Source organism: Engystomops pustulosus, chromosome 9 (genome assembly GCF_040894005.1).
Source record: "Engystomops pustulosus chromosome 9, aEngPut4.maternal, whole genome shotgun sequence".
NCBI lineage: Eukaryota > Metazoa > Chordata > Amphibia > Anura > Leptodactylidae > Engystomops > Engystomops pustulosus.
Window position 1 is genome coordinate 67,269,621 of NC_092419.1, and position 16,250 is coordinate 67,285,870.

At 45.7% G+C, this 16,250-nt stretch overlaps 58 pseudogenes; all 58 read right to left on the reverse strand.

Moving 5' to 3' along the window:
• Positions 1-580: 580 nt before the first annotated feature.
• LOC140096560 (5S ribosomal RNA) lies at positions 581-698 on the reverse strand (annotated as a pseudogene).
• Positions 699-2,273: 1,575 nt separating this feature from the next.
• Positions 2,274-2,391, reverse strand: LOC140098644 (5S ribosomal RNA; annotated as a pseudogene).
• A 251-nt stretch (positions 2,392-2,642) lies between these two features.
• On the reverse strand, positions 2,643-2,761 carry LOC140080518 (5S ribosomal RNA; annotated as a pseudogene).
• A 252-nt stretch (positions 2,762-3,013) lies between these two features.
• LOC140098272 (5S ribosomal RNA) lies at positions 3,014-3,131 on the reverse strand (annotated as a pseudogene).
• Positions 3,132-3,201: 70 nt separating this feature from the next.
• On the reverse strand, positions 3,202-3,320 carry LOC140099838 (5S ribosomal RNA; annotated as a pseudogene).
• A 70-nt stretch (positions 3,321-3,390) lies between these two features.
• Positions 3,391-3,509, reverse strand: LOC140087260 (5S ribosomal RNA; annotated as a pseudogene).
• Positions 3,510-3,579: 70 nt separating this feature from the next.
• Positions 3,580-3,698, reverse strand: LOC140085602 (5S ribosomal RNA; annotated as a pseudogene).
• Positions 3,699-3,768: 70 nt separating this feature from the next.
• LOC140086729 (5S ribosomal RNA) lies at positions 3,769-3,887 on the reverse strand (annotated as a pseudogene).
• Positions 3,888-3,957: 70 nt separating this feature from the next.
• Positions 3,958-4,076, reverse strand: LOC140099839 (5S ribosomal RNA; annotated as a pseudogene).
• A 70-nt stretch (positions 4,077-4,146) lies between these two features.
• Positions 4,147-4,265, reverse strand: LOC140093022 (5S ribosomal RNA; annotated as a pseudogene).
• Positions 4,266-4,524: 259 nt separating this feature from the next.
• On the reverse strand, positions 4,525-4,643 carry LOC140090551 (5S ribosomal RNA; annotated as a pseudogene).
• Positions 4,644-4,713: 70 nt separating this feature from the next.
• Positions 4,714-4,832, reverse strand: LOC140087349 (5S ribosomal RNA; annotated as a pseudogene).
• Positions 4,833-4,902: 70 nt separating this feature from the next.
• On the reverse strand, positions 4,903-5,021 carry LOC140099840 (5S ribosomal RNA; annotated as a pseudogene).
• Positions 5,022-5,091: 70 nt separating this feature from the next.
• LOC140082387 (5S ribosomal RNA) lies at positions 5,092-5,210 on the reverse strand (annotated as a pseudogene).
• Positions 5,211-5,642: 432 nt separating this feature from the next.
• LOC140080519 (5S ribosomal RNA) lies at positions 5,643-5,761 on the reverse strand (annotated as a pseudogene).
• A 259-nt stretch (positions 5,762-6,020) lies between these two features.
• LOC140100808 (5S ribosomal RNA) lies at positions 6,021-6,139 on the reverse strand (annotated as a pseudogene).
• A 251-nt stretch (positions 6,140-6,390) lies between these two features.
• LOC140094252 (5S ribosomal RNA) lies at positions 6,391-6,509 on the reverse strand (annotated as a pseudogene).
• Positions 6,510-6,760: 251 nt separating this feature from the next.
• LOC140100820 (5S ribosomal RNA) lies at positions 6,761-6,879 on the reverse strand (annotated as a pseudogene).
• A 70-nt stretch (positions 6,880-6,949) lies between these two features.
• Positions 6,950-7,068, reverse strand: LOC140099841 (5S ribosomal RNA; annotated as a pseudogene).
• Positions 7,069-7,138: 70 nt separating this feature from the next.
• LOC140087263 (5S ribosomal RNA) lies at positions 7,139-7,257 on the reverse strand (annotated as a pseudogene).
• A 70-nt stretch (positions 7,258-7,327) lies between these two features.
• LOC140078655 (5S ribosomal RNA) lies at positions 7,328-7,446 on the reverse strand (annotated as a pseudogene).
• Positions 7,447-7,516: 70 nt separating this feature from the next.
• LOC140093150 (5S ribosomal RNA) lies at positions 7,517-7,635 on the reverse strand (annotated as a pseudogene).
• Positions 7,636-7,705: 70 nt separating this feature from the next.
• On the reverse strand, positions 7,706-7,824 carry LOC140099843 (5S ribosomal RNA; annotated as a pseudogene).
• A 70-nt stretch (positions 7,825-7,894) lies between these two features.
• LOC140092034 (5S ribosomal RNA) lies at positions 7,895-8,013 on the reverse strand (annotated as a pseudogene).
• A 70-nt stretch (positions 8,014-8,083) lies between these two features.
• LOC140090552 (5S ribosomal RNA) lies at positions 8,084-8,202 on the reverse strand (annotated as a pseudogene).
• Positions 8,203-8,272: 70 nt separating this feature from the next.
• LOC140099844 (5S ribosomal RNA) lies at positions 8,273-8,391 on the reverse strand (annotated as a pseudogene).
• A 70-nt stretch (positions 8,392-8,461) lies between these two features.
• Positions 8,462-8,580, reverse strand: LOC140099845 (5S ribosomal RNA; annotated as a pseudogene).
• A 70-nt stretch (positions 8,581-8,650) lies between these two features.
• On the reverse strand, positions 8,651-8,769 carry LOC140082389 (5S ribosomal RNA; annotated as a pseudogene).
• Positions 8,770-9,201: 432 nt separating this feature from the next.
• On the reverse strand, positions 9,202-9,320 carry LOC140094039 (5S ribosomal RNA; annotated as a pseudogene).
• Positions 9,321-9,390: 70 nt separating this feature from the next.
• LOC140100832 (5S ribosomal RNA) lies at positions 9,391-9,509 on the reverse strand (annotated as a pseudogene).
• A 251-nt stretch (positions 9,510-9,760) lies between these two features.
• On the reverse strand, positions 9,761-9,879 carry LOC140095478 (5S ribosomal RNA; annotated as a pseudogene).
• A 251-nt stretch (positions 9,880-10,130) lies between these two features.
• On the reverse strand, positions 10,131-10,249 carry LOC140100844 (5S ribosomal RNA; annotated as a pseudogene).
• Positions 10,250-10,319: 70 nt separating this feature from the next.
• On the reverse strand, positions 10,320-10,438 carry LOC140099846 (5S ribosomal RNA; annotated as a pseudogene).
• Positions 10,439-10,508: 70 nt separating this feature from the next.
• On the reverse strand, positions 10,509-10,627 carry LOC140087264 (5S ribosomal RNA; annotated as a pseudogene).
• A 70-nt stretch (positions 10,628-10,697) lies between these two features.
• LOC140078656 (5S ribosomal RNA) lies at positions 10,698-10,816 on the reverse strand (annotated as a pseudogene).
• A 70-nt stretch (positions 10,817-10,886) lies between these two features.
• LOC140093151 (5S ribosomal RNA) lies at positions 10,887-11,005 on the reverse strand (annotated as a pseudogene).
• Positions 11,006-11,075: 70 nt separating this feature from the next.
• LOC140099848 (5S ribosomal RNA) lies at positions 11,076-11,194 on the reverse strand (annotated as a pseudogene).
• A 70-nt stretch (positions 11,195-11,264) lies between these two features.
• On the reverse strand, positions 11,265-11,383 carry LOC140092035 (5S ribosomal RNA; annotated as a pseudogene).
• A 70-nt stretch (positions 11,384-11,453) lies between these two features.
• LOC140090553 (5S ribosomal RNA) lies at positions 11,454-11,572 on the reverse strand (annotated as a pseudogene).
• A 70-nt stretch (positions 11,573-11,642) lies between these two features.
• LOC140087351 (5S ribosomal RNA) lies at positions 11,643-11,761 on the reverse strand (annotated as a pseudogene).
• A 70-nt stretch (positions 11,762-11,831) lies between these two features.
• LOC140099849 (5S ribosomal RNA) lies at positions 11,832-11,950 on the reverse strand (annotated as a pseudogene).
• Positions 11,951-12,020: 70 nt separating this feature from the next.
• Positions 12,021-12,139, reverse strand: LOC140082390 (5S ribosomal RNA; annotated as a pseudogene).
• A 251-nt stretch (positions 12,140-12,390) lies between these two features.
• On the reverse strand, positions 12,391-12,509 carry LOC140080520 (5S ribosomal RNA; annotated as a pseudogene).
• A 259-nt stretch (positions 12,510-12,768) lies between these two features.
• Positions 12,769-12,887, reverse strand: LOC140100857 (5S ribosomal RNA; annotated as a pseudogene).
• A 70-nt stretch (positions 12,888-12,957) lies between these two features.
• LOC140080521 (5S ribosomal RNA) lies at positions 12,958-13,076 on the reverse strand (annotated as a pseudogene).
• Positions 13,077-13,327: 251 nt separating this feature from the next.
• Positions 13,328-13,446, reverse strand: LOC140085459 (5S ribosomal RNA; annotated as a pseudogene).
• Positions 13,447-13,516: 70 nt separating this feature from the next.
• On the reverse strand, positions 13,517-13,635 carry LOC140099850 (5S ribosomal RNA; annotated as a pseudogene).
• A 70-nt stretch (positions 13,636-13,705) lies between these two features.
• On the reverse strand, positions 13,706-13,824 carry LOC140087265 (5S ribosomal RNA; annotated as a pseudogene).
• A 70-nt stretch (positions 13,825-13,894) lies between these two features.
• On the reverse strand, positions 13,895-14,013 carry LOC140099851 (5S ribosomal RNA; annotated as a pseudogene).
• A 70-nt stretch (positions 14,014-14,083) lies between these two features.
• Positions 14,084-14,202, reverse strand: LOC140087924 (5S ribosomal RNA; annotated as a pseudogene).
• Positions 14,203-14,272: 70 nt separating this feature from the next.
• On the reverse strand, positions 14,273-14,391 carry LOC140099852 (5S ribosomal RNA; annotated as a pseudogene).
• A 70-nt stretch (positions 14,392-14,461) lies between these two features.
• On the reverse strand, positions 14,462-14,580 carry LOC140084876 (5S ribosomal RNA; annotated as a pseudogene).
• Positions 14,581-14,839: 259 nt separating this feature from the next.
• LOC140090554 (5S ribosomal RNA) lies at positions 14,840-14,958 on the reverse strand (annotated as a pseudogene).
• Positions 14,959-15,028: 70 nt separating this feature from the next.
• On the reverse strand, positions 15,029-15,147 carry LOC140087352 (5S ribosomal RNA; annotated as a pseudogene).
• Positions 15,148-15,217: 70 nt separating this feature from the next.
• On the reverse strand, positions 15,218-15,336 carry LOC140099854 (5S ribosomal RNA; annotated as a pseudogene).
• Positions 15,337-15,406: 70 nt separating this feature from the next.
• On the reverse strand, positions 15,407-15,525 carry LOC140082391 (5S ribosomal RNA; annotated as a pseudogene).
• Positions 15,526-15,776: 251 nt separating this feature from the next.
• On the reverse strand, positions 15,777-15,895 carry LOC140094040 (5S ribosomal RNA; annotated as a pseudogene).
• A 70-nt stretch (positions 15,896-15,965) lies between these two features.
• Positions 15,966-16,084, reverse strand: LOC140100869 (5S ribosomal RNA; annotated as a pseudogene).
• Positions 16,085-16,250: the final 166 nt, after the last annotated feature.

Sequence of the window (16,250 nt, forward strand, 5' to 3'; positions counted from 1 at the left end):
CAGGTTCAAAAAGGTCAACGGAACTTGGTATTCCCAGCCAGTCTCCCATGCTGGTACTTGCCAAGCCTTAAGCTGCATTGCTGCTGCGATCTGACGAGAGCAGGCACATTCAGCTTAGAATGGCTGTTGACAGCAGCTGTTCAATTTGAACCTTCTTTTACCATCTTTGACAGTGAAACTAACAATTTTCAGGTTCAAAAAGGTCAACGGAACTTGGGATTCCCAGCCAGTCTCCCATGCTGGTACTTGCCAAGCCTTAAGCTGCATTGCTGCTGCGATCTGACGAGAGCAGGCACATTCAGCTTAGAATGGCCGTTGACAGCAGCTGTTCAATTTGAACCTTCTTTTACTATCTCATAGAGAAACTAACACAATTTTCAGGTTCAAAAAGGTCAACGGAACTTGGGATTCCCAGCCAGTCTCCCATGCTGGTACTTGCCAAGCCTTAAACTGCATTGCTGCTGCGATCTGATGAGAGCAGGCACATTCAGCTTAGAATGGCCGTTGACAGCAGCTGTTCAATTTGAACCTTTTTTTACTATCTCATAGAGAAACTAACACAATTTTCAGGTTCAAAAAGGTCAACGGAACTTGGGATTCCCAGGCAGTCTCCCATGCTGGTACTTGCCAAGCCTTAAGCTGCATTGCTGCTGCGATCTGACGAGAGCAGGCACATTCAGCTTAGAATGGCCGTTGACAGCAGCTGTTCAATTTGAACCTTCTTTTACCATCTTTGACAGAGAAACTAACAATTTTCAGGTTCAAAAAGGTCAACGGAACTTGGGATTCCCAGCCAGTATCCCATGCTGGTACTTGCCAAGCCTTAAGCTGCATTGCTGCTGCGATCTGACGAGAGCAGGCACATTCAGCTTAGAATGGCCGTTGACAGCAGCTGTTCAATTTGAACCTTCTTTTACTATCTCATAGAGAAACTAACACAATTTTCAGGTTCAAAAAGGTCAACGGAACTTGGGATTCCCAGCCAGTCTCCCATGCTGGTACTTGCCAAGGCTTAAGCTGCATTGCTGCTGCGATCTGACGAGAGCAGGCACATTCAGCTTAGAATGGCCGTTGACAGCAGCTGTTCAGTTTGAACCTTCTTTTACTATCTCATAGAGAAACTAACACAATTTTCAGGTTCAAAAAGGTCAACGGAACTTGGGATTCCCAGCCAGTCTCCCATGCTGGTACTTGCCAAGCCTTAAGCTGCATTGCTGCTGCGATCTGACGAGAGCACGCACATTCAGCTTAGAATGGCCGTTGACAGCAGCTGTTCAATTTGAACCTTCTTTTACTATCTCATAGAGAAACTAACACAATTTTCAGGTTCAAAAAGGTCAACGGAACTTGGGATTCCCAGCCAGTCTCCCATGCTGGTACTTGCCAAGCCTTAAGCTGCATTGCTGCTGCGATCTGACGAGAGCAGGCACATTCAGCTTAGAATGGCCGTTGACAGCAGCTGTTCAATTTGAACCTTCTTTTACCATCTTTGACAGAGAAACTAACAATTTTCAGGTTCAAAAAGGTCAACGGAACTTGGGACTCCCAGCCAGTCTCCCATGCTGGTACTTGCCAAGCCTTAAGCTGCATTGCTGCTGCGATCTGACGAGAGCAGGCACATTCAGCTTAGAATGGCCGTTGACAGCAGCTGTTCAATTTGAACTTTCTTTTACTATCTCATAGAAAAACTAACACAATTTTCAGGTTCAAAAAGGTCAACAGAACTTGGGATTTCCATCCAGTCTCCCATGCTGGTACTTGCCAAGCCTTAAGCTGCTGCAAACTGACGAGAGCACGCACATTCAGCTTAGAATGGCCGTTGACAGCAGCTGTTCAATTTGAACCTTCTTTTACTATCTCATAGAGAAACTAACACAATTTTCAGGTTCAAAAAGGTCAACAGAACTTGGGATTCCCAGCCAGTCTCCCATGCTGGTACTTGCCAAGCCTTAAGCTGCATTGCTGCTGCGATCTGACGAGAGCAGGCACATTCAGCTTAGAATGGCCGTTGACAGCAGCTGTTCAATTTGAACCTTCTTTTACTATCTCATAGAGAAACTAACACAATTTTCAGGTTCAAAAAGGTCAACAGAACTTGGGATTCCCAGCCAGTCTCCCCTGCTGGTACTTGCCAAGCCTTAAGCTGCATTGCTGCTGCCATCTGACGAGAGCAGGCACATTCAGCTTAGAATGGCCGTTGACAGCAGCTGTTCAATTTGAACCTTCTTTTACTATCTCATAGAGAAACTAACACAATTTTCAGGTTCAAAAAGGTCAACGGAACTTGGGATTCCCAGCCAGTCTCCCATGCTGGTACTTGCCAAGCCTTAAGCTGCATTGCTGCTGCGATCTGATGAGAGCAGGCACATTCAGCTTAGAATGGCCGTTGACAGCAGCTGTTCAATTTGAACCTTCTTTTACTATCTCATAGAGAAACTAACACAATTTTCAGGTACAAAAAGGTCAACGGAACTTGGGATTCCCAGCCAGTCTCCCATGCTGGTACTTGCCAAGCCTTAAGCTGCTGTGAACTGATGAGAGCAGGCACATTCAGCTTAGAATGGCCGTTGACAGCAGCTGTTCAATTTGAACCTTCTTTTACTATCTCATAGAGAAACTAACACAATTTTCAGGTTCAAAAAGGTCAACAGAACTTGGGATTCCCAGCCAGTCTCCCATGCTGGTACTTGCCAAGCCTTAAGCTGCATTGCTGCTGCGATCTGACGAGAGCAGGCACATTCAGCTTAGAATGGCCGTTGACAGCAGCTGTTCAATTTGAACCTTCTTTTACTATCTCATAGAGAAACTAACACAATTTTCAGGTTCAAAAAGGTCAACGGAACTTGGGATTCCCAGCCAGTCTCCCATGCTGGTACTTGCCAAGCCTTAAGCTGCTGCGATCTGACGAGAGCAGGCACATTCAGCTTAGAATGGCCGTTGACAGCAGCTGTTCAATTTGAACCTTCTTTTACTATCTCATAGAGAAACTAACACAATTTTCAGGTTCAAAAAAGTCAACGGAACTTGGGATTCCCAGCCAGTCTCCCATGCTGGTACTTGCCAAGCCTTAAGCTGCATCGCTGCTGCGATCTGATGAGAGCAGGCACATTCAGCTTAGAATGGCCGTTGACAGCAGCTGTTCAATTTGAACCTTTTTTTACTATCTCATAGAGAAACTAACACAATTTTCAGGTTCAAAAAGGTCAACGGAACTTGGGATTCCCAGCCAGTCTCCCATGCTGGTACTTGCCAAGCCTTAAGCTGCATTGCTGCTGCGATCTGACGAGAGCAGGCACATTCAGCTTAGAATGGCCGTTGACAGCAGCTGTTCAGTTTGAACCTTCTTTTACTATCTCATAGAGAAACTAACACAATTTTCAGGTTCAAAAAGGTCAACGGAACTTGGTATTCCCAGCCAGTCTCCCATGCTGGTACTTGCCAAGCCTTAAGCTGCATTGCTGCTGCGATCTGACGAGAGCAGGCACATTCAGCTTAGAATGGCTGTTGACAGCAGCTGTTCAATTTGAACCTTCTTTTACCATCTTTGACAGTGAAACTAACAATTTTCAGGTTCAAAAAGGTCAACGGAACTTGGGATTCCCAGCCAGTCTCCCATGCTGGTACTTGCCAAGCCTTAAGCTGCATTGCTGCTGCGATCTGACGAGTGCAGGCACATTCAGCTTAGAATGGCCGTTGACAGCAGCTGTTCAATTTGAACCTTCTTTTACTATCTCATAGAGAAACTAACACAATTTTCAGGTTCAAAAAGGTCAACGGAACTTGGGATTCCCAGCCAGTCTCCCATGCTGGTACTTGCCAAACCTTAAACTGCATTGTTGCTGCGATCTGATGAGAGCAGGCACATTCAGCTTAGAATGGCCGTTGACAGCAGCTGTTCAATTTGAACCTTCTTTTACTATCTCATAGAGAAACTAACACAATTTTCAGGTTCAAAAAGGTCAACGGAACTTGGGATTCCCAGCCAGTCTCCCATGCTGGTACTTGCCAAGCCTTAAGCTGCATTGCTGCTGCGATCTGACGAGAGCAGGCACATTCAGCTTAGAATGGCCGTTGACAGCAGCTGTTCAATTTGAACCTTCTTTTACCATCTTTGACAGAGAAACTAACAATTTTCAGGTTCAAAAAGGTCAACGGAACTTGGGATTCCCAGGCAGTCTCCCATGCTGGTACTTGCCAAGCCTTAAGCTGCATTGCTGCTGCGATCTGACGAGAGCAGGCACATTCAGCTTAGAATGGCCGTTGACAGCAGCTGTTCAATTTGAACCTTCTTTTACCATCTTTGACAGAGAAACTAACAATTTTCAGGTTCAAAAAGGTCAACGGAACTTGGGATTCCCAGCCAGTCTCCCATGCTGGTACTTGCCAAGCCTTAAGCTGCATTGCTGCTGCGATCTGACGAGAGAAGGCACATTCAGCTTACAATGGCCGTTGACAGCAGCTGTTCAATTTGAACCTTCTTTTACTATCTCATAGAGAAACTAACACAATTTTCAGGTTCAAAAAGGTCAACGGAACTTGGGATTCCCAGCCAGTCTCCCATGCTGGTACTTGCCAAGGCTTAAGCTGCATTGCTGCTGCGATCTGACGAGAGCAGGCACATTCAGCTTAGAATGGCCGTTGACAGCAGCTGTTCAGTTTGAACCTTCTTTTACTATCTCATAGAGAAACTAACACAATTTTCAGGTTCAAAAAGGTCAACGGAACTTGGGATTCCCAGCCAGTCTCCCATGCTGGTACTTGCCAAGCCTTAAGCTGCATTGCTGCTGCGATCTGACGAGAGCACGCACATTCAGCTTAGAATGGCCGTTGACAGCAGCTGTTCAATTTGAACCTTCTTTTACTATCTCATAGAGAAACTAACACAATTTTCAGGTTCAAAAAGGTCAACGGAACTTGGGATTCCCAGCCAGTCTCCCATGCTGGTACTTGCCAAGCCTTAAGCTGCATTGCTGCTGCGATCTGACGAGAGCAGGCACATTCAGCTTAGAATGGCCGTTGACAGCAGCTGTTCAATTTGAACCTTCTTTTACCATCTTTGACAGAGAAACTAACAATTTTCAGGTTCAAAAAGGTCAACGGAACTTGGGACTCCCAGCCAGTCTCCCATGCTGGTACTTGCCAAGCCTTAAGCTGCATTGCTGCTGCGATCTGACGAGAGCAGGCACATTCAGCTTAGAATGGCCGTTGACAGCAGCTGTTCAATTTGAACTTTCTTTTACTATCTCATAGAAAAACTAACACAATTTTCAGGTTCAAAAAGGTCAACAGAACTTGGGATTTCCAGCCAGTCTCCCATGCTGGTACTTGCCAAGCCTTAAGCTGCTGCGAACTGACGAGAGCACGCACATTCAGCTTAGAATGGCCGTTGACAGCAGCTGTTCAATTTGAACCTTCTTTTACTATCTCATAGAGAAACTAACACAATTTTCAGGTTCAAAAAGGTCAACAGAACTTGGGATTCCCAGCCAGTCTCCCATGCTGGTACTTGCCAAGCCTTAAGCTGCTGCGAACTGACGAGAGCACGCACATTCAGCTTAGAATGGCCGTTGACAGCAGCTGTTCAATTTGAACCTTCTTTTACTATCTCATAGAGAAACTAACACAATTTTCAGGTTCAAAAAGGTCAACAGAACTTGGGATTCCCAGCCAGTCTCCCATGCTGGTACTTGCCAAGCCTTAAGCTGCATTGCTGCTGCGATCTGACGAGAGCAGGCACATTCAGCTTAGAATGGCCGTTGACAGCAGCTGTTCAATTTGAACCTTCTTTTACTATCTCATAGAGAAACTAACACAATTTTCAGGTTCAAAAAGGTCAACAGAACTTGGGATTCCCAGCCAGTCTCCCCTGCTGGTACTTGCCAAGCCTTAAGCTGCATTGCTGCTGCCATCTGACGAGAGCAGGCACATTCAGCTTAGAATGGCCGTTGACAGCAGCTGTTCAATTTGAACCTTCTTTTACTATCTCATAGAGAAACTAACACAATTTTCAGGTTCAAAAAGGTCAACGGAACTTGGGATTCCCAGCCAGTCTCCCATGCTGGTACTTGCCAAGCCTTAAGCTGCATTGCTGCTGCGATCTGATGAGAGCAGGCACATTCAGCTTAGAATGGCCGTTGACAGCAGCTGTTCAATTTGAACCTTCTTTTACTATCTCATAGAGAAACTAACACAATTTTCAGGTACAAAAAGGTCAACGGAACTTGGGATTCCCAGCCAGTCTCCCATGCTGGTTCTTGCCAAGCCTTAAGCTGCTGTGAACTGATGAAAGCAGGCACATTCAGCTTAGAATGGCCGTTGACAGCAGCTGTTCAATTTGAACCTTCTTTTACTATCTCATAGAGAAACTAACACAATTTTCAGGTTCTAAAAGGTCAACGGAACTTGGGATTCCCAGGCAGTCTCCCATGCTGGTACTTGCCAAGCCTTAAGCTGCATTGCTGCTGCGATCTGACGAGAGCAGGCACATTCAGCTTAGAATGGCCGTTGACAGCAGCGGTTCAGTTTGAACCTTCTTTTACTATCTCATAGAGAAACTAACACAATTTTCAGGTTCAAAAAGGTCAACGGAACTTGGGATTCCCAGCCAGTCTCCCATGCTGGTACTTGCCAAGCCTTAAGCTGCTGCGATCTGACGAGAGCAGGCACATTCAGCTTAGAATGGCCGTTGACAGCAGCTGTTCAATTTGAACCTTCTTTTACTATCTCATAGAGAAACTAACACAATTTTCAGGTTCAAAAAGGTCAACGGAACTTGGGATTCCCAGCCAGTCTCCCATGCTGGTACTTGCCAAGCCTTAAGCTGCATTGCTGCTGCGATCTGATGAGAGCAGGCACATTCAGCTTAGAATGGCCGTTGACAGCAGCTGTTCAATTTGAACCTTTTTTTACTATCTCATAGAGAAACTAACACAATTTTCAGGTTCAAAAAGGTCAACGGAACTTGGGATTCCCAGCCAGTCTCCCATGCTGGTACTTGCCAAGCCTTAAGCTGCATTGCTGCTGCGATCTGACGAGAGCAGGCACATTCAGCTTAGAATGGCCGTTGACAGCAGCTGTTCAGTTTGAACCTTCTTTTACTATCTCATAGAGAAACTAACACAATTTTCAGGTTCAAAAAGGTCAACGGAACTTGGTATTCCCAGCCAGTCTCCCATGCTGGTACTTGCCAAGCCTTAAGCTGCATTGCTGCTGCGATCTGACGAGAGCAGGCACATTCAGCTTAGAATGGCTGTTGACAGCAGCTGTTCAATTTGAACCTTCTTTTACCATCTTTGACAGTGAAACTAACAATTTTCAGGTTCAAAAAGGTCAACGGAACTTGGGATTCCCAGCCAGTCTCCCATGCTGGTACTTGCCAAGCCTTAAGCTGTATTGCTGCTGCGATCTGACGAGAGCAGGCACATTCAGCTTAGAATGACCGTTGACAGCAGCTGTTCAATTTGAACCTTCTTTTACTATCTCATAGAGAAACTAACACAATTTTCAGGTTCAAAAAGGTCAACGGAACTTGGGATTCCCAGCCAGTCTCCCATGCTGGTACTTGCCAAGCCTTAAACTGCATTGCTGCTGCGATTTGATGAGAGCAGGCACATTCAGCTTAGAATGGCCGTTGACAGCAGCTGTTCAATTTGAACCTTCTTTTACTATCTCATAGAGAAACTAACACAATTTTCAGGTTCAAAAAGGTCAACGGAACTTGGGATTCCCAGCCAGTCTCCCATGCTGGTACTTGCCAAGCCTTAAGCTGCATTGCTGCTGCGATCTGACGAGAGCAGGCACATTCAGCTTAGAATGGCCGTTGACAGCAGCTGTTCAATTTGAACCTTCTTTTACCATCTTTGACAGAGAAACTAACAATTTTCAGGTTCAAAAAGGTCAACGGAACTTGGGATTCCCAGCCAGTCTCCCATGCTGGTACTTGCCAAGCCTTAAGCTGCATTGCTGCTGCGATCTGACGAGAGCAGGCACATTCAGCTTACAATGGCCGTTGACAGCAGCTGTTCAATTTGAACCTTCTTTTACTATCTCATAGAGAAACTAACACAATTTTCAGGTTCAAAAAGGTCAACGGAACTTGGGATTCCCAGCCAGTCTCCCATGCTGGTACTTGCCAAGGCTTAAGCTGCATTGCTGCTGCGATCTGACGAGAGCAGGCACATTCAGCTTAGAATGGCCGTTGACAGCAGCTGTTCAGTTTGAACCTTCTTTTACTATCTCATAGAGAAACTAACACAATTTTCAGGTTCAAAAAGGTCAACGGAACTTGGGATTCCCAGCCAGTCTCCCATGCTGGTACTTGCCAAGCCTTAAGCTGCATTGCTGCTGCGATCTGACGAGAGCAGGCACATTCAGCTTAGAATGGCCGTTGACAGCAGCTGTTCAATTTGAACCTTCTTTTACTATCTCATAGAGAAACTAACACAATTTTCAGGTTCAAAAAGGTCAACGGAACTTGGGATTCCCAGCCAGTCTCCCATGCTGGTACTTGCCAAGCCTTAAGCTGCATTGCTGCTGCGATCTGACGAGAGCAGGCACATTCAGCTTAGAATGGCCGTTGACAGCAGCTGTTCAATTTGAACCTTCTTTTACCATCTTTGACAGAGAAACTAACAATTTTCAGGTTCAAAAAGGTCAACGGAACTTGGGACTCCCAGCCAGTCTCCCATGCTGGTACTTGCCAAGCCTTAAGCTGCATTGCTGCTGCGATCTGACGAGAGCAGGCACATTCAGCTTAGAATGGCCGTTGACAGCAGCTGTTCAATTTGAACTTTCTTTTACTATCTCATAGAAAAACTAACACAATTTTCAGGTTCAAAAAGGTCAACAGAACTTGGGATTTCCAGCCAGTCTCCCATGCTGGTACTTGCCAAGCCTTAAGCTGCTTCGAACTGACGAGAGCACGCACATTCAGCTTAGAATGGCCGTTGACAGCAGCTGTTCAATTTGAACCTTCTTTTACTATCTCATAGAGAAACTAACACAATTTTCAGGTTCAAAAAGGTCAACAGAACTTGGGATTCCCAGCCAGTCTCCCATGCTGGTACTTGCCAAGCCTTAAGCTGCTGCGAACTGACGAGAGCACGCACATTCAGCTTAGAATGGCCGTTGACAGCAGCTGTTCAATTTGAACCTTCTTTTACTATCTCATAGAGAAACTAACACAATTTTCAGGTTCAAAAAGGTCAACAGAACTTGGGATTCCCAGCCAGTCTCCCATGCTGGTACTTGCCAAGCCTTAAGCTGCATTGCTGCTGCCATCTGACGAGAGCAGGCACATTCAGCTTAGAATGGCCGTTGACAGCAGCTGTTCAATTTGAACCTTCTTTTACTATCTCATAGAGAAACTAACACAATTTTCAGGTTCAAAAAGGTCAACGGAACTTGGGATTCCCAGCCAGTCTCCCATGCTGGTACTTGCCAAGCCTTAAGCTGCATTGCTGCTGCGATCTGATGAGAGCAGGCACATTCAGCTTAGAATGGCCGTTGACAGCAGCTGTTCAATTTGAACCTTCTTTTACTATCTCATAGAGAAACTAACACAATTTTCAGGTACAAAAAGGTCAACGGAACTTGGGATTCCCAGCCAGTCTCCCATGCTGGTTCTTGCCAAGCCTTAAGCTGCTGTGAACTGATGAAAGCAGGCACATTCAGCTTAGAATGGCCGTTGACAGCAGCTGTTCAATTTGAACCTTCTTTTACTATCTCATAGAGAAACTAACACAATTTTCAGGTTCTAAAAGGTCAACGGAACTTGGGATTCCCAGGCAGTCTCCCATGCTGGTACTTGCCAAGCCTTAAGCTGCATTGCTGCTGCGATCTGACGAGAGCAGGCACATTCAGCTTAGAATGGCCGTTGACAGCAGCGGTTCAGTTTGAACCTTCTTTTACTATCTCATAGAGAAACTAACACAATTTTCAGGTTCAAAAAGGTCAACGGAACTTGGGATTCCCAGCCAGTCTCCCATGCTGGTACTTGCCAAGCCTTAAGCTGCTGCGATCTGACGAGAGCAGGCACATTCAGCTTAGAATGGCCGTTGACAGCAGCTGTTCAATTTGAACCTTCTTTTACTATCTCATAGAGAAACTAACACAATTTTCAGGTTCAAAAAGGTCAACGGAACTTGGGATTCCCAGCCAGTCTCCCATGCTGGTACTTGCCAAGCCTTAAGCTGCATTGCTGCTGCGATCTGATGAGAGCAGGCACATTCAGCTTAGAATGGCCGTTGACAGCAGCTGTTCAATTTGAACCTTTTTTTACTATCTCATAGAGAAACTAACACAATTTTCAGGTTCAAAAAGGTCAACGGAACTTGGGATTCCCAGCCAGTCTCCCATGCTGGTACTTGCCAAGCCTTAAGCTGCATTGCTGCTGCGATCTGACGAGAGCAGGCACATTCAGCTTAGAATGGCCGTTGACAGCAGCTGTTCAGTTTGAACCTTCTTTTACTATCTCATAGAGAAACTAACACAATTTTCAGGTTCAAAAAGGTCAACGGAACTTGGTATTCCCAGCCAGTCTCCCATGCTGGTACTTGCCAAGCCTTAAGCTGCATTGCTGCTGCGATCTGACGAGAGCAGGCACATTCAGCTTAGAATGGCTGTTGACAGCAGCTGTTCAATTTGAACCTTCTTTTACCATCTTTGACAGTGAAACTAACAATTTTCAGGTTCAAAAAGGTCAACGGAACTTGGGATTCCCAGCCAGTCTCCCATGCTGGTACTTGCCAAGCCTTAAGCTGTATTGCTGCTGCGATCTGACGAGAGCAGGCACATTCAGCTTAGAATGACCGTTGACAGCAGCTGTTCAATTTGAACCTTCTTTTACTATCTCATAGAGAAACTAACACAATTTTCAGGTTCAAAAAGGTCAACGGAACTTGGGATTCCCAGCCAGTCTCCCATGCTGGTACTTGCCAAGCCTTAAACTGCATTGCTGCTGCGATTTGATGAGAGCAGGCACATTCAGCTTAGAATGGCCGTTGACAGCAGCTGTTCAATTTGAACCTTCTTTTACTATCTCATAGAGAAACTAACACAATTTTCAGGTTCAAAAAGGTCAACGGAACTTGGGATTCCCAGCCAGTCTCCCATGCTGGTACTTGCCAAGCCTTAAGCTGCATTGCTGCTGCGATCTGACGAGAGCAGGCACATTCAGCTTAGAATGGCCGTTGACAGCAGCTGTTCAATTTGAACCTTCTTTTACCATCTTTGACAGAGAAACTAACAATTTTCAGGTTCAAAAAGGTCAACGGAACTTGGGATTCCCAGCCAGTCTCCCATGCTGGTACTTGCCAAGCCTTAAGCTGCATTGCTGCTGCGATCTGACGAGAGCAGGCACATTCAGCTTACAATGGCCGTTGACAGCAGCTGTTCAATTTGAACCTTCTTTTACTATCTCATAGAGAAACTAACACAATTTTCAGGTTCAAAAAGGTCAACGGAACTTGGGATTCCCAGCCAGTCTCCCATGCTGGTACTTGCCAAGGCTTAAGCTGCATTGCTGCTGCGATCTGACGAGAGCAGGCACATTCAGCTTAGAATGGCCGTTGACAGCAGCTGTTCAGTTTGAACCTTCTTTTACTATCTCATAGAGAAACTAACACAATTTTCAGGTTCAAAAAGGTCAACGGAACTTGGGATTCCCAGCCAGTCTCCCATGCTGGTACTTGCCAAGCCTTAAGCTGCATTGCTGCTGCGATCTGACGAGAGCACGCACATTCAGCTTAGAATGGCCGTTGACAGCAGCTGTTCAATTTGAACCTTCTTTTACTATCTCATAGAGAAACTAACACAATTTTCAGGTTCAAAAAGGTCAACGGAACTTGGGATTCCCAGCCAGTCTCCCATGCTGGTACTTGCCAAGCCTTAAGCTGCATTGCTGCTGCGATCTGACGAGAGCAGGCACATTCAGCTTAGAATGGCCGTTGACAGCAGCTGTTCAATTTGAACCTTCTTTTACCATCTTTGACAGAGAAACTAACAATTTTCAGGTTCAAAAAGGTCAACGGAACTTGGGACTCCCAGCCAGTCTCCCATGCTGGTACTTGCCAAGCCTTAAGCTGCATTGCTGCTGCGATCTGACGAGAGCAGGCACATTCAGCTTAGAATGGCCGTTGACAGCAGCTGTTCATTTTGAACTTTCTTTTACTATCTCATAGAAAAACTAACACAATTTTCAGGTTCAAAAAGGTCAACAGAACTTGGGATTTCCAGCCAGTCTCCCATGCTGGTACTTGCCAAGCCTTAAGCTGCTGCAAACTGACGAGAGCACGCACATTCAGCTTAGAATGGCCGTTGACAGCAGCTGTTCAATTTGAACCTTCTTTTACTATCTCATAGAGAAACTAACACAATTTTCAGGTTCAAAAAGGTCAACAGAACTTGGGATTCCCAGCCAGTCTCCCATGCTGGTACTTGCCAAGCCTTAAGCTGCATTGCTGCTGCGATCTGACGAGAGCAGGCACATTCAGCTTAGAATGGCCGTTGACAGCAGCTGTTCAATTTGAACCTTCTTTTACTATCTCATAGAGAAACTAACACAATTTTCAGGTTCAAAAAGGTCAACAGAACTTGGGATTCCCAGCCAGTCTCCCCTGCTGGTACTTGCCAAGCCTTAAGCTGCATTGCTGCTGCCATCTGACGAGAGCAGGCACATTCAGCTTAGAATGGCCGTTGACAGCAGCTGTTCAATTTGAACCTTCTTTTACTATCTCATAGAGAAACTAACACAATTTTCAGGTTCAAAAAGGTCAACGGAACTTGGGATTCCCAGCCAGTCTCCCATGCTGGTACTTGCCAAGCCTTAAGCTGCATTGCTGCTGCGATCTGATGAGAGCAGGCACATTCAGCTTAGAATGGCCGTTGACAGCAGCTGTTCAATTTGAACCTTCTTTTACTATCTCATAGAGAAACTAACACAATTTTCAGGTTCAAAAAGGTCAACAGAACTTGGGATTCCCAGCCAGTCTCCCATGCTGGTACTTGCCAAGCCTTAAGCTGCATTGCTGCTGCGATCTGACGAGAGCAGGCACATTCAGCTTAGAATGGCCGTTGACAGCAGCTGTTCAATTTGAACCTTCTTTTACTATCTCATAGAGAAACTAACACAATTTTCAGGTTCAAAAAGGTCAACGGAACTTGGGATTCCCAGCCAGTCTCCCATGCTGGTACTTGCCAAGCCTTAAGCTGCTGCGATCTGACGAGAGCAGGCACATTCAGCTTAGAATGGCCGTTGACAGCAGCTGTTCAATTTGAACCTTCTTTTACTATCTCATAGAGAAACTAACACAATTTTCAGGTTCAAAAAGGTCAACGGAACTTGGGATTCCCAGCCAGTCTCCCATGCTGGTACTTGCCAAGCCTTAAGCTGCATCGCTGCTGCGATCTGATGAGAGCAGGCACATTCAGCTTAGAATGGCCGTTGACAGCAGCTGTTCAATTTGAACCTTTTTTTACTATCTCATAGAGAAACTAACACAATTTTCAGGTTCAAAAAGGTCAACGGAACTTGGGATTCCCAGCCAGTCTCCCATGCTGGTACTTGCCAAGCCTTAAGCTGCATTGCTGCTGCGATCTGACGAGAGCAGGCACATTCAGCTTAGAATGGCCGTTGACAGCAGCTTTTCAGTTTGAACCTTCTTTTACTATCTCATAGAGAAACTAACACAATTTTCAGGTTCAAAAAGGTCAACGGAACTTGGTATTCCCAGCCAGTCTCCCATGCTGGTACTTGCCAAGCCTTAAGCTGCATTGCTGCTGCGATCTGACGAGAGCAGGCACATTCAGCTTAGAATGGCTGTTGACAGCAGCTGTTCAATTTGAACCTTCTTTTACCATCTTTGACAGTGAAACTAACAATTTTCAGGTTCAAAAAGGTCAACGGAACTTGGGATTCCCAGCCAGTCTCCCATGCTGGTACTTGCCAAGCCTTAAGCTGCATTGCTGCTGCGATCTGACGAGAGCAGGCACATTCAGCTTAGAATGGCCGTTGACAGCAGCTGTTCAATTTGAACCTTCTTTTACTATCTCATAGAGAAACTAACACAATTTTCAGGTTCAAAAAGGTCAACGGAACTTGGGATTCCCAGCCAGTCTCCCATGCTGGTACTTGCCAAACCTTAAACTGCATTGCTGCTGCGATCTGATGAGAGCAGGCACATTCAGCTTAGAATGGCCGTTGACAGCAGCTGTTCAATTTGAACCTTCTTTTACTATCTCATAGAGAAACTAACACAATTTTCAGGTTCAAAAAGGTCAACGGAACTTGGGATTCCCAGCCAGTCTCCCATGCTGGTACTTGCCAAGCCTTAAGCTGCATTGCTGCTGCGATCTGACGAGAGCAGGCACATTCAGCTTAGAATGGCCGTTGACAGCAGCTGTTCAATTTGAACCTTCTTTTACCATCTTTGACAGAGAAACTAACAATTTTCAGGTTCAAAAAGGTCAACGGAACTTGGGATTCCCAGGCAGTCTCCCATGCTGGTACTTGCCAAGCCTTAAGCTGCATTGCTGCTGCCATCTGACGAGAGCAGGCACATTCAGCTTAGAATGGCCGTTGACAGCAGCTGTTCAATTTGAACCTTCTTTTACCATCTTTGACAGAGAAACTAACAATTTTCAGGTTCAAAAAGGTCAACGGAACTTGGGATTCCCAGCCAGTCTCCCATGCTGGTACTTGCCAAGCCTTAAGCTGCATTGCTGCTGCGATCTGACGAGAGAAGGCACATTCAGCTTACAATGGCCGTTGACAGCAGCTGTTCAATTTGAACCTTCTTTTACTATCTCATAGAGAAACTAACACAATTTTCAGGTTCAAAAAGGTCAACGGAACTTGGGATTCCCAGCCAGTCTCCCATGCTGGTACTTGCCAAGGCTTAAGCTGCATTGCTGCTGCGATCTGACGAGAGCAGGCACATTCAGCTTAGAATGGCCGTTGACAGCAGCTGTTCAGTTTGAACCTTCTTTTACTATCTCATAGAGAAACTAACACAATTTTCAGGTTCAAAAAGGTCAACGGAACTTGGGATTCCCAGCCAGTCTCCCATGCTGGTACTTGCCAAGCCTTAAGCTGCATTGCTGCTGCGATCTGACGAGAGCACGCACATTCAGCTTAGAATGGCCGTTGACAGCAGCTGTTCAATTTGAACCTTCTTTTACTATCTCATAGAGAAACTAACACAATTTTCAGGTTCAAAAAGGTCAACGGAACTTGGGATTCCCAGCCAGTCTCCCATGCTGGTACTTGCCAAGCCTTAAGCTGCATTGCTGCTGCGATCTGACGAGAGCAGGCACATTCAGCTTAGAATGGCCGTTGACAGCAGCTGTTCAATTTGAACCTTCTTTTACCATCTTTGACAGAGAAACTAACAATTTTCAGGTTCAAAAAGGTCAACGGAACTTGGGACTCCCAGCCAGTCTCCCATGCTGGTACTTGCCAAGCCTTAAGCTGCATTGCTGCTGCGATCTGACGAGAGCAGGCACATTCAGCTTAGAATGGCCGTTGACAGCAGCTGTTCAATTTGAACTTTCTTTTACTATCTCATAGAAAAACTAACACAATTTTCAGGTTCAAAAAGGTCAACAGAACTTGGGATTTCCAGCCAGTCTCCCATGCTGGTACTTGCCAAGCCTTAAGCTGCTGCGAACTGACGAGAGCACGCACATTCAGCTTAGAATGGCCGTTGACAGCAGCTGTTCAATTTGAACCTTCTTTTACTATCTCATAGAGAAACTAACACAATTTTCAGGTTCAAAAAGGTCAACAGAACTTGGGATTCCCAGCCAGTCTCCCATGCTGGTACTTGCCAAGCCTTAAGCTGCATTGCTGCTGCCATCTGACGAGAGCAGGCACATTCAGCTTAGAATGGCCGTTGACAGCAGCTGTTCAATTTGAACCTTCTTTTACTATCTCATAGAGAAACTAACACAATTTTCAGGTTCAAAAAGGTCAACGGAACTTGGGATTCCCAGCCAGTCTCCCATGCTGGTACTTGCCAAGCCTTAAGCTGCATTGCTGCTGCGATCTGATGAGAGCAGGCACATTCAGCTTAGAATGGCCGTTGACAGCAGCTGTTCAATTTGAACCTTCTTTTACTATCTCATAGAGAAACTAACACAATTTTCAGGTACAAAAAGGTCAACGGAACTTGGGATTCCCAGCCAGTCTCCCATGCTGGTTCTTGCCAAGCCTTAAGCTGCTGTGAACTGATGAAAGCAGGCACATTCAGCTT